General features: G+C 43.3%; 1 long non-coding RNA gene across 9 annotated transcripts in view; it reads right to left on the bottom strand.

The window, feature by feature from the left end:
* The window catches only part of LOC123515379, a 183,102-nt gene that overhangs the window by 5,788 nt on the left and 161,924 nt on the right, over positions 1-15,390 (bottom strand). For all 9 annotated transcript variants that reach the window (XR_006677859.1, XR_006677853.1, XR_006677856.1 and 6 more), the window contains one exon: positions 6,096-6,239. This is a non-coding gene — a long non-coding RNA (uncharacterized LOC123515379). The remainder of the gene's footprint in view (positions 1-6,095; positions 6,240-15,390) is intronic.

Here is a 15,390-nt window from a genome sequence, read left to right as displayed (position 1 = left end):
GAGAGAGAGAGAGAGAGAGAGAGAGAGTACAGTATTTACCAAGCACAAAACCCAGCGATAAACTGCTTCTACTCTTATCATTCCTTCCCTCCCCATCCTTCCATTCTGATAGTACAATATTGCTCAAACAGGAGTGTTCATGCTAAGACGCACTACTTCACTAAACCGCCCAACCCTGTCACTGAAGGCTGCCAGGCTGGACCATGATTGTAACTAGTGGAGGTCAGTCAGTCGCGCCGGGTAATTCAGTGCATCAAAAATACATGTCAATCGATACCTACTCCTGGCATTTGCTCACGCACACCCACATTGCACCAGAGTGAATGACTTTACTAAATGCAGGGTGTGTATAGGTATGAGGCAACAAGTGAATTTGCGGCTTGGTGTAATTGACTATATTCCTTGCAGCACGATACGAGGGAGGCTACGAGTAAGAGCGACGACTTTAAGGAGTGAGGGCAGGTCAGTCACGTGTGGGTTAGGGCACTGACGCTTGTGTTGTAGTGATGTTGTGGATGGTAAGTGTTATTGTTTATATACGCCCACCGTTACCAATTTTGCACCATTGCCATTACTCTTGCGATACCATTTACTCTTGATAGCAACTAGTGAAGCTTGTAGTTCGTGGTGAGACAATAGAGTGAGAAAGTATCGCATACCCGACTAGGACGTTAATCTACCCGTAAATCCACCTAAACCACGAACTTTCACGGGGATTACTTCTTTGTTGTGAAAGGGATGCTGGTGGATGGAAGGCGGCGCGGTGTGGGGGGTGGGCGAGGTGGCAGCGTGGCGGCCCGACCAACTAACTGAGGAACAAGGAACATTTATCTTATTCATTGTCTTATGGAGTTCCTACGATGCTTTTCTTTCTGCTGCAATGAATAATGCTCAGGTCGACGTTTTTTTGGGTAGTATTCTTGAGTGTTGTGTGTAAAAGAGAGAGAGAGAGAGAGAGAGAGAGAGAAACAGTGAGCGGTAGCGGAGGGGGAGACAAATGACGTTATTATCTAGCCGGAAAACACAGGCAGCTGCTGCTCGCCGCTGGAACTGTTCCCTTTCATTGTTCCTCTGACTTTGGGCTGAGTCAAGGTCGGCCGCCAGAAGCACTTGGTCCATCCATGCCACCACAGAATAGAAGGAACACACACATAGAGAGAGAGAGAGAGAGAGAGAGAGAGAGAGAGAGAGAGAGATACTACTACATATTATATTATTACATAGTGGATAGTAATAACAATACCATAAACAGTTTCGAAAATGAAATAATATACTTTCATCAAGGATTCGAAGGAGTATAGCCACTATGCAAGCTGTGCCCCTTACTTAGCAATGTACACAAAGGCGGCCATGCTGGACCCTCAACTAAGCATAATGATCATGTAAACAATAGCGGCAGGGCTGGACATGGAGGAGGAGGGAGTTTTAAATATGAGGAGGAGGGAGAGTAATAGTAGCGAGAACACTGACTAATATCTGGTATTGTTAACTTCATATGGGGTCTGTCTAGCAGAGTTATCAGATAAGGTAGGCATTAGGCAGCCTGTAGTCACTGCCAGGCACACGATAATGTAAAATTTCAAAACTTGCTTTTAATAAATTCCATTACACTGATGGATCTTAAAGACATTCTTGAACGTTAAAATATAGTAGTAGTAGTAGTAGTAGTAGTAGTAGTAGTAGTAGTAGTAGTAGTAGTAGAAGGAGGACGATGACAACAATGCCTTAACATTTTTCAGACTGTCAACTTCATTTTATAACAGAGGAGAAGGGCAGGATAAAAGGGAAAGGAAGGAGGAGGAGGAGGAGGAGGAAGGGTGAAGGATTTATGTGAGGAGATGAACGGGAAGGAAGTAAAGGCGCTCAGGGAAAGTGAGAAAATGAGATACGAGAGATTTAGAGATGAACAGGAGGATAAACAGGAAAAAAGCTTGACTCTAGGAGGAAAACATACGGGAAAATAAAGGAAGATGATAAGAAGGAAGACTGCGACATATGAGAGAGAGAGAGAGAGAGAGAGAGAGAGAGAGAGAGAGAGAGAGAGAGAGAGAGAGAGAGAGAGAGAGAGAGAATGACATCAGATTCGAAAAAAAAAATAAATAAATAAACAAGTATAGGGGATGGGAAGGAAGAGAAAATAGGACAGAATGACGAGGGTAACACTGCAATAAGAAAGAAAGAGGTAAAGCAGCACAGCACAAAAGGAAAAGAGTTGACAAGTGAAGGGTGAGAGGACTTCAGAGTTCAGACAAGCGGGCGCCGTAAAGACCAAAGTGGGTGAAGGCTATTACCTGCTATAAGACTGATTACCATGACGTGAGCTACCCCTATCCTTCACTCGATTCACCTGCTAGCCTGTCTGTCCTGCCTAATGCCTACTAAACCCACTTTAGGATGTAGTGAGAAAAGGATGACTGACTGACATACCGATTCATACGAAGGACTGAAATTATAAATCAAAGGATAAATATATAATGACTGACTGACTGACTGACTGACTGATTAAATGACATTTTGAAATCGAAATATTAATTCATATGGCGTTATGAAGAGAGAAGTGCTAAAAAAGAAATTATACGAGAGGATAAATAGAGAAGCTAATAAAAGCAGGGAAATGAATATGAAAGGAAATCAAAGGCAAATGGCACTATTGAATGAATGTCCTTCGTCTGACATTAACTGATTGACTGACTGACTGATGGATACGCAATAACTATTCATATGTTAAAAGAAAGAGAAGGGCGACAGGAATTTGCAAGAGAGGATAAACAGAGAAAAGAAAAAGTGAAGGGAGATGAATATGTAAGAAAATCAAACGCATGTGAATATCTGAAGGGAGGGAATGTTCTACTGGCTCACTCACAAGCATCTACGGATGATATAGAGAAAAGAAGAGCGACAGGAAATCACAGCAAAGGATAAACAGAAAAGAAAGACGGAAGGGAGATGATATATATATATATATATATATATATATATATATATATATATATATATATATATATATATATATATATATATATATATATATATATATATATATATAGAAATCAAAGGCATTAGGGCAATAGAAGGGAATATTCGTCATCTTTCACCCGTCTCTGGTTGGAGGAAGCTCGGTGCTCCCCAAGACTAGCCTAGCCTAACCAGCCAACCGTCGCCACCGAGTCTCGCTTCTCCGCGGCCTCCCTCACACGTCACCCCTGCTTACATTATCCTCGCCAAGATAAAAGACTGGCATTTGCATACTATATTTTCTGGGGCAGACTGGCAGCACCTCCTTACTGCCGGCAAGACGTGGCGGCCTTCTCTTCTATACCAACGCCGCTTCCTAATACTCCGACCATCTCTCTCTGCCTTTATCTCCGCCCTCCGCTATCCCCTCCCAGCCCAGCCCAGCCACCACCACCACCACTACCATCACTGCTATACCTCCACTGTCGCCCACGCCATCTACAGTATAAAGGAAAAATGATCGTAAAGGAAGGCTGGTGATTATTTCTTAGTGAGAGAAGTTTGGCTCTCTCTCTCACTCTCTCTCTCTCTCTCTCTCTCTCTCTCTCTCTCTCTCTCTCTCTCTCATGCATCCATTCTTTTTCTCTTTAACGTAACTCGGTTCATAGTTTCCATATCTAAACTACCTAGAGAGAGAGAGAGAGAGAGAGAGAGAGAGAGAGAGAGAGAGAGAGAGAGTCATCATTATCACCGCCATCGCCACCGCCACTACCAGCAGTCACCGCGGCAAAATGTTAACTCTTGCATCCGGTCATGAATACAAATGCTTTCGTCACCCTCGCGTTAAAATGCCAAGGGTGGAAATCCAACTGCCATTCTGTAATACCATGCTGAAGTGCCTCCCTCTCTCCCACACTCACTCACTCACTCTCACTCTATTTTCCGGAGCTCTCGTCCAGCTCTCATTCACTCACTTAATTTTTGGTCACTAATTCCTGGAGCTCACTCACTCTCACTTAGTTAATTTTTGTCCCTCACTAGCTATTTTCCGGGTCTCTCTCTCTCTCTCTCTCTCTCTCTCTCTCTCTCTCTCTCTCTCTCTCTATTTCATTTATATACTGTATATTTATCTAATTTTGTTTGTTCACTTCCTATGTGAGACACGTGAGCAAGACTGATGAACGAATGAGTTGACTGAAAGAAAACGTAATGGGTAAGAGGTATAGCCTTCATCCAACCCTCCTTTCTTCCTTCCTTCTTTCTATCTTTCCTTCCTTCCTCCTACACACTCCTTGCTATTCCCAAACCTCCCTTATTACAACCTTTCTCTTGTCTTTTTTCCACCGCGGGGAGACGAGAAGGTTGGCTGGGATCTGGGCGGGTAAAATGAGCCAAGGAATGAATGTGTCCCCTCCTCTACATCGACGCACGCATGACACGGGGTCTGGCTGGCTGCTGGAGTTTAATTCGCTTACTTTGCTTCCTCGCATCACGTCTCACTGCTCCTCTGCCTTACACGACTTTTGCTGTGAGTGCTTTGGCGTGCCTGGCCGGAATACTGAGAGAGAGAGAGAGAGAGAGAGAGAGAGAGAGAGAGAGAGAGAGAGAGAGAGAGCACCCTGTAGCCTACTCAGAAACGCTTTGCTCTCCCGCCACGACTATTTTTCAAAGGCCACAGAGATTATTAGCCGCATTCACAAGTGTTTTTTTGTTCATAATATAGAAATGTTGTTAAAAGGCCAATAGAACAGAAAAAAAAGTGTCATTTCAACTAAAGCCATTGAGAAGTAGTGAAAACGCTGCAGAGAGAGAGAGAGAGAGAGAGAGAGAGAGAGAGAGTCCATTTGTGCGTGTCTCTGATTTTTACGTCTATCTCTTCCTTCGTTTCTCCTACAAACCATTTTTAGTTCTCATCCTTCCCTTTCCTCCTCCTACCCATCCTCCTCCTCCTCCTCCTCTTCCTTCTCCTCTGTCAATCATTCCCCTCTCTTATCTCCAGTTTTTGTGTCCTCTCTCTACCCTTCCTTCGTCTCCTCTTCTTTCAAGCGTCTTTTACTTCCCTCCTCCTCCTCCTCCTCCTCGTTTCTTTACTTATTTTCCCATCATTCCTATCCGTCTAGTCTGCCTGTCTATCTGTCCATCTCCTTGTCTGCCTGTGTAAAGATAATCAACACAATCTAACTGAATATCGTAACAATAATAAGAAGCAAAAAGAAGATGCCAACACCTGATAGATAAAGTATGAATAAATAAAATGAATAAAATGCATAACAAAAATTAATTAAGAACCACCACAATCCCTCGAATAATTTCTAACCTCATTATTTATTTTTACCTTTTTTAAATATGCTGAAAAAAACCCCGCTCGTGCAGAGAGAGAGAGAGAGAGAGAGAGAGAGAGAGAGAGAGAGAGAGAGAGAGAGAGAGAGAGAGAAAGTAAAAGCGATCTAACTCGTTATAAAAATACATGTTACAATAAAACTTTTAAAACTGCCTGTATTGTTATTATTTTTCCTTTAACGTTGGGTGAGAGGAGGAGGAGGAGGAGTGTATCTTTCGTCTTATTCTTTCTATTGGAAAGGAGGAATGGGAGAGAGAAAGAGAGGAAAGGGACGAGGAATAAAAGAAAGGAAGAAGAAATGGATGGCGAGGAAATGGAGGAAGTGAGGAGGAAAGGAAGGGACGAGAGATGGGAAGAAGGAAAAAGGAGGAAATGGACGAAAAGAGGAAAAAAAGAGAAAGGAGGAAAAGAAGGATGGAGAAAGGAAGGAAAGTAAAGGAAAAGGAGCAGGGAGGAAAAAAGGAAGGAAGGAAGGAAGGAGGGAATGGAACAGTTACACACAAGGAATGAAAGAAATAGGAAGGAGGAAACGAGGAAACAAGAGGCGGTGAATTGGAGGGAGGGAAGAGGAAACGGCGGAGAGATGGGAACTGAACCACACATAAGCGTCACTCTCTCTCTCTCTCTCTCTCTCTCGAACAAACTAACGAACGAGAGAATACTAACATGATTCCTTTAAATAAGAAATAAATCGTAGGAAAAACGATGATAAAGGTTTTAGAGAGAGAGAGAGAGAGAGAGAGAGAGAGAGAGAGAGAGAGAGAGAGAGAGAGAGAGAGAGAGAGAGAGACTCACATACCTATTCATTGTTCCATCAGCGTGGTGGTGGTGGTGGTGGTGGTGAAGTTAAGAACATTGAAGGTGGATGACTAGAAGAGGAGGCTTTGGTGGTGCTCGCAGTGTTGTTGTTGGTGGTGGTGGTCAGGCTTTCAACCTTCGCAAGCTAGAACAAGGAGAAACTGTCAATTAGATATCTGATACTACTACTGTTGCTGCTGCTACTACTACTACTACTACTACTACTACTACTACTATCCGAATTCCACGAAGAAACCTGATATTCATGTCTAGAATAAAACATTTACGTATGACCTCAGATCTATAATCATTCATATTAGGCAGGAGATACAATCAGATAGGACAGGACAAACAAATGTAATGGATTCAAGCTTGATAAAAATTAGATCAAGAAAAGAAAGAAAGAAATTGGTAGACTAAGTAATGATCTCGTTAGTGCTGAGTCATTAGGAAACTTTACAAAGACGATTAGATACATTTATGGATGAGGAAGATACTAGGTGGAAATAAGTAAGCATGTTTTTCTGCAAGGACAGCCACGTGTTGTGATGATTTCTTGCAGCTTCACTTATTCTGTTCTAAAGTAGCAGCTTCCTTATGTTCTTCAGAGTAGCATCCCTATCTTCGCTCCAGTTCACTTATTGTATGTTCAAACGTAGCAACTTTCTTATGTTTTCAAAGTAGCATCCCTATCTTGGCTCCAGTTCACTTATTCTGTTCTAACGTAGTAGTTTCCTTATGTTCTCCAGCGTAGCATCCCTATCTTCGCTCCAATTCACTTATTCAGTTCTAACGTAGCAACTTCCTTATGTTCTCCAGAGAAGCATCTCTCTCTTCCCTCCAACCTAAGCGAACTGTACATGGGTGGCCTTCTCTTCCCTGTAATAGATTGGGGTTCACTACGAGGCCTACGGCGAGGGTCTTATTACAAAGATACGAAGGCCATCTCGTGCACTGGAGAGGCCTAACCCAAGAAACATGTATTTTCGCCCCCTTTTTTTTTTACTTCGTTTCTTTCCCTTTTTCCCCTCCCTCGTGTCTCCGCCCCCCGCTACTCTCTCTCTCTCTCTCTCTCTCTCTCTCTCTCTCTCTCTCTCTCTCTCTCTCTCTCTCTCTCTGTGAAAGCTCTCCTCAAACTGCGGACCAAACTCAGGTTAATAGGCAGTGAAAACACCTATTATTTTTTCCCCTTTTTGAGGCGGCGTTAGACACAGCCTGGGTTTACATATTAATGAAACAATTTGTCAGCGGGATAGAGGAGGAGGAGGAGGAGGAGGAGGAGGAGGAGGAGGAGGAGGACGAGGAGGAGCGGATGAAAGCGCTCGAACCTTGCTTCTCTCTCTCTCTCTCTCTCTCTCTCTCTCTCTCTCTCTCTCTCTGCCACGTGTGAGCTTGAAGGTTACTTGAATTTTCTCTCATTCCCCCCCCCCCCTCTCACTCTCTCTCTCGGACTAATTGTTGAGAATATGCGGTAATGTAGCCTAATGTTATGATCGAGCGGTGGAGCGGCGGTGGCAAGGCGGCGATGGGGAGGGAGGTGGCGCGGGGCGAGGCGGAAATAAAACATCCTCTTTGTAGGCAAATGACGCAACGAAAAGAATTACTTGAACCACCGACCGAGGGAAAGACAGATTACCTAGACCTCCACTGCTAAGGTTCTCTCTCTCTCTCTCTCTCTCTTTGGCTTTTCTTCTATTTTTCCTTCTTCTCTTCCTGCTCCTCCTGCTCCTCCTTCTCCCACGCCATACTAAGGGACACTGTCAACGAGTCCTTATCTTTCCTTCACCGTATTGATTCTCTCGCCCCTCCTCCTCCTCTTCCTCTTCCTCCTCCTCCTCCTCTTCCTCCTTTTCCTTCTCCTCCTCCTCCTCTTCATTTTCTATCTTTTTCTTCCTTCTCCTCCTCTTTTAGTTATTGACATGCGTTTCTGTTTGTTTTCTTCTTCTTTTCCTTTGTTTTTTGTTTCCTTTCCTTTCCCTGTATTGGTATTTTCATTTTGGTTGTGTAATTGTTGTTCATTTTGTACGGTTTTGTAATTTTCGTAAATTTTTCTTTCCTTTATCGTTATTCTTTTGATTGATTCTTTGTTAAAAGTTTTCGAGAGTCATCATTTCCTCTCGGTTATGTCACTAATCTCTCTCTCTCTCTCTCTCTCTCTCTCTCTCTCTCTCTCTCTTATTTGTATCAGATGAAATTCTTTTCCTCATTCTCTGTTTTCTATTTTTTTTTATACATATCTTGCAATTCTTATCTCCTTTCTTCTTGTCTGCTTTACTTATTTTCTCTTCCTCCTCCTCCTCCTCTTGCAAGTATTTTTTTTTTATCTCCTCGACAGTTTCCTTCCTTCAACTTTTCCCTCCGCTCCTTCCACGTCACATAATGTCCTTCAAAACAGGTTCTTTTTATCCTTCATTTATCAGGTTTCTTACGGTGACGTTTCCCGCTTCCACCTCCTCCTCCTCTTCTTCCTCCTTCTTTTCCTACATGACTTGCTTTACCATGATAATTTTTTCCCTCCAGCTTTTTTCCCTCTCCTTCAATCCATCATGAAAACTTCTCCCCTTTCCATTCTTCTATCAGTCTTTCACTCCCTCCTTTCTTCCTTTATGCATTGTGTTTCTAAATCCCTCCCTGCTTCTCTCCCTCGCTCCCTGTTTCTCTCCCTCCCTTATGCATTGTTCCTCCAAATCCTCCTCCCCCATTCCAGGTACGGTTCCTCCCAGCCTCCATTCCAGGATTCCAGTGGGTGGTCAACGTATACTGCCTCTAGCTTATTTGCATAGTCCTGGAATATTCACCGAGACTCCAGGCGCTCCAGTCCCTCCTCCTAGATAGTGTCCCTTTCCCCTTTCAATCTCCCTTCATCTCCCTTCTTTCCATCAGCTACTCGTCCTCCTCCTCCTGTCCTCCTGTTTTCCTGTCCTCCCTTCTTGCCTGTCTTGTCTTTCTTTATCCTCCTCCTCCTCCTCCTCCTCCGTTCTTGCTTGCCTTGTCTCTCTCATTTTTCTCCTTTCCATCCTTGTTCTTCTTTATTCCCTATCTTAGTTTCTCAGTCTGGAATGAATTTTGCTTCCACCTTAGTTTTTCTCTCATTTTTCTTCTTTCTCTCTCTCTGTCTAATCCTTGTCTTTCTTTTCTTCTCTTCTCCTCCTCGTCTTCGTTTTTCTCCATTCTGTATTTTGGTCTCTTAGTCTCTTACTGTCTTCTATGTCCGTCTTATCCTTCTTTCTTTGCCCTGTCCTCGTTCTCGTCCCTTCTCTATCCTGGTGTCTTGGTCTCTTAGTCTGGAGCGAATCTTTTACCTTCCTCGGGTTCATCTGGGCTCGTGTTTCCAGGGAGGAGTGCAGTGCATTTCTCAGCTTCCTCAGATGTAGTTTCTCTTCCATTCACTCCAAGTAATTCACGGCCAAACTTCCGATCTCGCGTTTGGTTTGTGAAGGAAGGTAACGAGAGAGAGAGAGAGAGAGAGAGAGAGAGAGAGAGAGAGAGAGAGAGAGAGAGAGAGTCATGGTATTGCTAGCTGTATCAATTTTTTCATCTTTTTATTTCAGCAATGTTTTCTTTCTCTCTCTCTCTCTCTCTCTCTCTCTCTCTCTCTCTCTCTCTCTCTCTCTCTCTCTCTCTCTCTCTCTCTCTCTTCTTTCCTCACAGTGTCATTATTTTACCTTTCTCTATTTTTTTCTGTATTGATTTTTTTCCTCTCTCTATCTCTATCTCTTTCATTTCCCACTGCAACACTTTATCTTTCTCGTATCAATACATTTTTTTCTTTCTTTCTCTTCCTTTATCCGTAAGATTTTTTCTCCTTTTTTTTTTTCCTTTCTCTATAACAACATGTTCTCTCTATCCCATTTTCATTCTGTTTTTCCTTACTTTCCTACACTTTTTGCCTTTTCCTCCTTCTCCTGCTTCTGCTACTTCTTCAGTACTCCTTTCTGCTTTTCCTCCCTTTCCTATATCCTTGTCTTCTGTTCCTCCTCGTCCTCCTACACCTCCTTCGGCTCCTTCTCCTCTTACTATAGTTTTTTTTCTTTTTCTATACTCATGTCTCCTCCTCTTCTTTTTCCTCTTCCTCCTTCTGCCGCAGTCCTCGCTCTATCCCAGTCGCTTCTCAATAACAGCGCCACGACACGATCTCATTTATCTTGACCTGCAGAATAACGAATCGAGACACGCACCTCTATCTACCAGCTGACTAATGGCCAGTGGTCCTCCAAGCCGGCGGGGACCTGCACGAGACCTGAAGCGCGGACCCGAGGAGAGGCCAGAGAGGTGGAGAGTGAGGTGGTGGAGGGTGGAGAGAGTGAAGCAAGGCAGACATCAGGTGGACGAGGGTGGAGGGAGCACTCGCCTTTATCAGTGTGTGTGTGTGTGTGTGGTTTGGGCCTAAAGCTGTAGCGGCTGGTTTGTGGTGTGGTGTGGTGTGGTGTGGTGAGGGTCAGTGTGGAGTGGTATGGTGCGAACTACGGTGATTTCTGCCTGTTGGTCCCTGTGTCTCTGTTTTTCTGTCCGTCTTTGTGTTTATTCGTCTCTCCCTCTTTCTCCACCAATCTCAACGTCATATGATTCCTCCACCCCATCCCTCTCCCTAACTCTCTCTCTCTCTCTAACAGCGGCGCGGCGGGTTTGGTTTGGCGGTAATGACAACAAGCCGAGCGAGCCGGTTTGGTGTTCAGTGCAGCCAGGCGTCGTGTTTATATCACTGCTCCTCCTGTGTGATTCTGTTGCTGCCGCTGATCTTGCCTCTCTGCCTCGGATGGACTGGTAGTAGAGGGTATGGTAGTGATAGTATTGCATTAACGTTCGTGGTTAGACTAGAAAGGTAGTTAGTTGTAATAGTGGTGGTAGTAGTAGTAATTTGCCAAGCTGTAAGTAAGAAAGAGAGAATAGTGTAGAATGATATGATGGTAGTGATGGTATTGCATTAGCGTTTGTGGTTAGTTAGTTAGTTAGTTGTAGTGGTAGTAGTAGTAGTAATAATCTGCCAAGCCGAAGTAAGAGAGAATAGTGTAGAATATTATGATAGTGATGGTACTTGATCAGCGCTCGTTGATCCCCGTATAGATAATAGAGATAATAATAGTAGTGGTAATAGAAGTAGTAACAGAGGGAGTAGAGAGAGAGAGAGAGAGAGAGAGAGAGAGAGAGAGAGAGAGAGAGAGAGAGAGAGAGAGAGAGAGAGAGAGAGAGAGAGAGAGAGAGAGAGAGAGAGAGAGAGAGAGAGAGAGAGAGAATAAAAAAAAAAAAAACTTGTACACTCATTCTCTCTTCACTTCACCTCACCTCACCTCGCTCTCCGGCGTGAGGGAGCTCATGTGAGAGACAGCAGCGAGTAAAGGTGAAGTCACACAGTACAATGACAAGAGAGTATTGTGTGCACGCTTCCTTCATTACTGATTGCAAGAGCGAGGCCTGTTCTCATGCGGCGCCTCCACCACACCACGTTCCTGCTTGCCTGCCTGTCTGCCTGCCTGCCTGTCTGTCTACTTGTGTACTGTACCTGCTTATCTGTCTGTCTGTCTGTTCACCTAGTTACCTGCTTGTCTTGTACATGTCTACCTGATTGTTTGTCTATCGGTACACCTGTCTTCTGCCTGTCTTTACCTGGCTACCTGTCTGAGAGAGATGTACAATATGTATCGACGGATCCTTTGCATTTTACTAACAGTAATTGATTTTTTTCCTTACTTTCTCTCAGACAATTCAGGAGTTTTTACTGAGTAGAGACAGTGGACAGTAGTAAAGAGTTGAATAGAGAGAGAGAGAGAGAGAGAGAGAGAGAGAGAGAGAGAGAGAGAGAGAGAGAGAGAGAGAGAGAGAGAAGAAAGAATCGTTCTCCTCGCCTCAATGACCATCTTCCAATCGTTATTTCGCGGTTCAGTAAATGACACAAAATTTTCGACGATAATTTCCAAAAAGACTGTGAATGTAACTTTTTGACGGTGACTCCGAGACGCGCCTTGGACCTTTCTTTGTGTTCTTTTGGGGTGACACTGGAAGAAAAGGCGGAGGAAGCGAAAGAAGAAAAGAAAGACATGGAGAGAATGGAGGAGAAAGAAGCAATACCTTGACGCGAAATATAGCAAGTTTAGCCCCTTCAGTATACCATGACGCATTTCCATATTCATTCTGCTTACTATTTGGCGATTTAACACAGCTTCACACTCTTATGTGGGGAACAAAATAGTGAAGACTCTGGCCATTAATCTCCTGACCTCCATAAACATTTGCTAATGTCAATAAAATCGTCTAATCACACTCAAAACTCGTAGTAAAGAGGTTGATTATGTGATACTTATTAGATGGTTGGAACAGTCTCAGCACAGTACTCACTGACGCATCACCGCCGAGTTACGCCCCATCTACAGACAGACAAACAGAGAAAGAGACAGACAAACAGACAGGATAGAGTGTTGTGCGCCTCGCGGGGTGAGGAGAGCCACGCCTAAAAGTATGATGAGGAAAAAGATGATGGAATGCAGATGACTTGTGAGGCCAAGACGCATTAGAGGGAGACGAAAACTTAGAGGAAGAAAAAAAGGAAAAAGAAAAGAAATGAAGAAAATACAAAAAATCCTAGAGGTGAAGGAGAAGAAGGAGAATGAAGAATAATAATAATGAGGAGGAGGAGGAGGAGGAGGAGGAGGAGGAGGATATTCGATCTGTCAAATATGTAAAAGAAATTAATTGAACTTTCACCATCCTCACCATCATCACTATCACTATTATCTCTCTCTCTCTCTCTTACAGAATAAAACAACAACAACTTACAGCCAACTCAGATCCTTTAAAACACACAGAAAAGACAACACCCAAGGAACACACCAAGCATTTCAACACACCAGGCTCAATACACAGCACGCAGCAACCAATCCATCACCACCTTCACGCCAACCCTCTGAATACCCGCTACAAACTAATCCTTCCTTCTATAAACCAACCTTTCCTTTCCCATTCTTCCTTCTCTCTCAGCCGCACCTCTTCCATCTGCGTCACACGAGTCAATAAGCTCCTGGTAGCCAATTATAGCGCAGCGTATTGTTACCACACACACACACACACACACACACACATACGGACATTCTTACCCGCATGACAAAAGATCGATTTATTGATGGCTTTCCTTCCCTCGCTCACTCATTCCTTCGTTCACCGCTCCCTCACTCGCTCTCACTGGCTGCTTCAGAGAGAGAGAGAGAGAGAGAGAGAGAGAGAGAGAGAGAGAGAGAGAGAGAGAGAGAGAGAGAATTAGGAGGACATGACAGGGCTCTTAACAATTTTACTCTCGAGAGGCTGGGAATCTTAAACCATTTCTGCCGTCTTCTTGAAATCTTAATTGGGAGGCGATTTTCAAGGAGAATTAAGTGGCATTACTACTTCTACTACTACTACTACTACTGCTACTACTACTACTACTGCTACTACTACTATTACTACAACTACTACTATTAATCGATAATGAAAGTATGTAGGAATTATATTTAGATACATCACCCTCCCCCATATTGTTTTGTTGGAAAGAAACCCTGGACAGAAAATATAGTGATAATGAAAGGAGGAGGAGGAGGAGGAGGAGGAGGAGGAGGAGGAAGGAAGTAAGGAAAGGATGAAAAAAGGATGATAAATGAAGAATGATGAAGAGGAAGACAGGTAAAGTGGAAGGAAGGAGGGGATGTAAAGAGAGAGAGAGAGAGAGAGAGAGAGAGAGAGAGAGAGAGAGAGAGAGAGAGAGAGAGAGAGAGAGAGAGAGAGAGAGAGAGAGAGAGAGAGAGAGAGAGAGAGAGAGAGAGAGAGAATGGCAACTTCCCGTACTTCTTCTCCTGCTATTCTTCTATTTTTCTTCTTCTTCTTCTTCTTCTTCTTCTTCTTCTTCTTCTCTTCCTCCTCCTCCTCCTCCTCCTCCTCCTCCTCCTGATTGTCACTTCAATTCAGCCACAATTTTCGTGGAAGATTGGATGGTGCAAGGCCGAGTCGGTACCCACAGCCTCTCTCTCTCTCTCTCTCTCTCTCTCTCTCTCTCTCTCTCTCTCTCTCTCTCTTCCACTTCATTTCAGCCTTCCAGTGACCCTCTAGGCATCCAAGTGGACACGAGCGCGCGCGCGCACACACACACACACACACACACACACACACACACACACACACACACACACACACACACACACACACACACACAGAGGCTCGCTCACATTATTATTATTATTATCATTATTATTATTATTATTATTATTATCATTATTATTATCATCATTAGATCATTATTTTCTCACTCCCACAAACATATCACAGACAATACCAAACTCTCTCTCTCTCTCTCTCTCTCTCTTCAGGATGAACTTGTCACACACTATATATCTGTGTGTCTGACCTTACCTCCCCACCCTCTCTCTCTCTCTCTCTCTCTCTCTCTCTCTCTCTCTTTCAGCGTCGCTCAAGATGAAGGGGATTATATTGATATTAAGAAAAAGCTGTGGACATTGAAGGCTCCCGGAGAAAAAAAGGAGGAGGGAAAAAGGAAGCAGGGATGAGGGGACAGGCTTACAGGAACTCTTCAGAAAATTGCAAGGAGATTAATAAGGGTGGAGGGGTGATCAGAGAGAGAGAGAGAGAGAGAGAGAGAGAGAGAGAGAGAGAGAGAGAGAGAGAGGGAGAGGGAGTAGGGAGAGAATAGAAAAAAGTTCGGATGAGGAGAATTATATAGATAAGAAAGAGAAAAATGAGAAGGAAAGGAAAGAAGGAAAGAAGGAAGAGCAGGAGAGACTGATAATGATGGAGAAGTAGGGAGAGTAGGTGAAGGTGCGGAATGAGAGAGAAAAGGAGGATAAAGAAAAGAAAAAGGAGAGAATTAAAGAAAAGTGAATGAAAGATATTGGAAAAATGAAGGAAAGGAAAATAAAGATAGGTTAGGTTAGGAATGAGAGATAGAAAGAGAAGAGATAAAAAAAAGGAGAGAAAAAAGAGGAAACTGATTGAAAAAAAAAAGATGAAAAAGCAAGAAAAAAAAAATAGATCTGGTTAAGTTAGGTTAGGTTAGGAATGAGAGACAGAAAAAGTAGAAATATGAGGAAAAAAAGGAGATAAAAAGGAGAAAAGTGAGTGAAAGAGATTGGAAAAGCGAAAGAAAAAGAGAAAAAGACGTTAGGTTAGGTGAGAGATAACTAGACTTGGATGCCTAGAAAAGAAAAAAAAGATAAATAAATAAAAAAAAAAAATAGATGAAAGTACTTATTCTCTATTCACTGTTCCTTTTCAACATACAATAAAGAATACAACAAACAACATCTCTTCAAAATCAA

The sequence above is a fragment of the Portunus trituberculatus genome, chromosome 39 (genome assembly GCF_017591435.1).
Source record: "Portunus trituberculatus isolate SZX2019 chromosome 39, ASM1759143v1, whole genome shotgun sequence".
NCBI classification, from domain to species: domain Eukaryota; kingdom Metazoa; phylum Arthropoda; class Malacostraca; order Decapoda; family Portunidae; genus Portunus; species Portunus trituberculatus.
The sequence above is the reverse complement of the archived record's forward strand: the minus strand, read 5'-3'. Positions and strand labels throughout refer to the sequence as shown.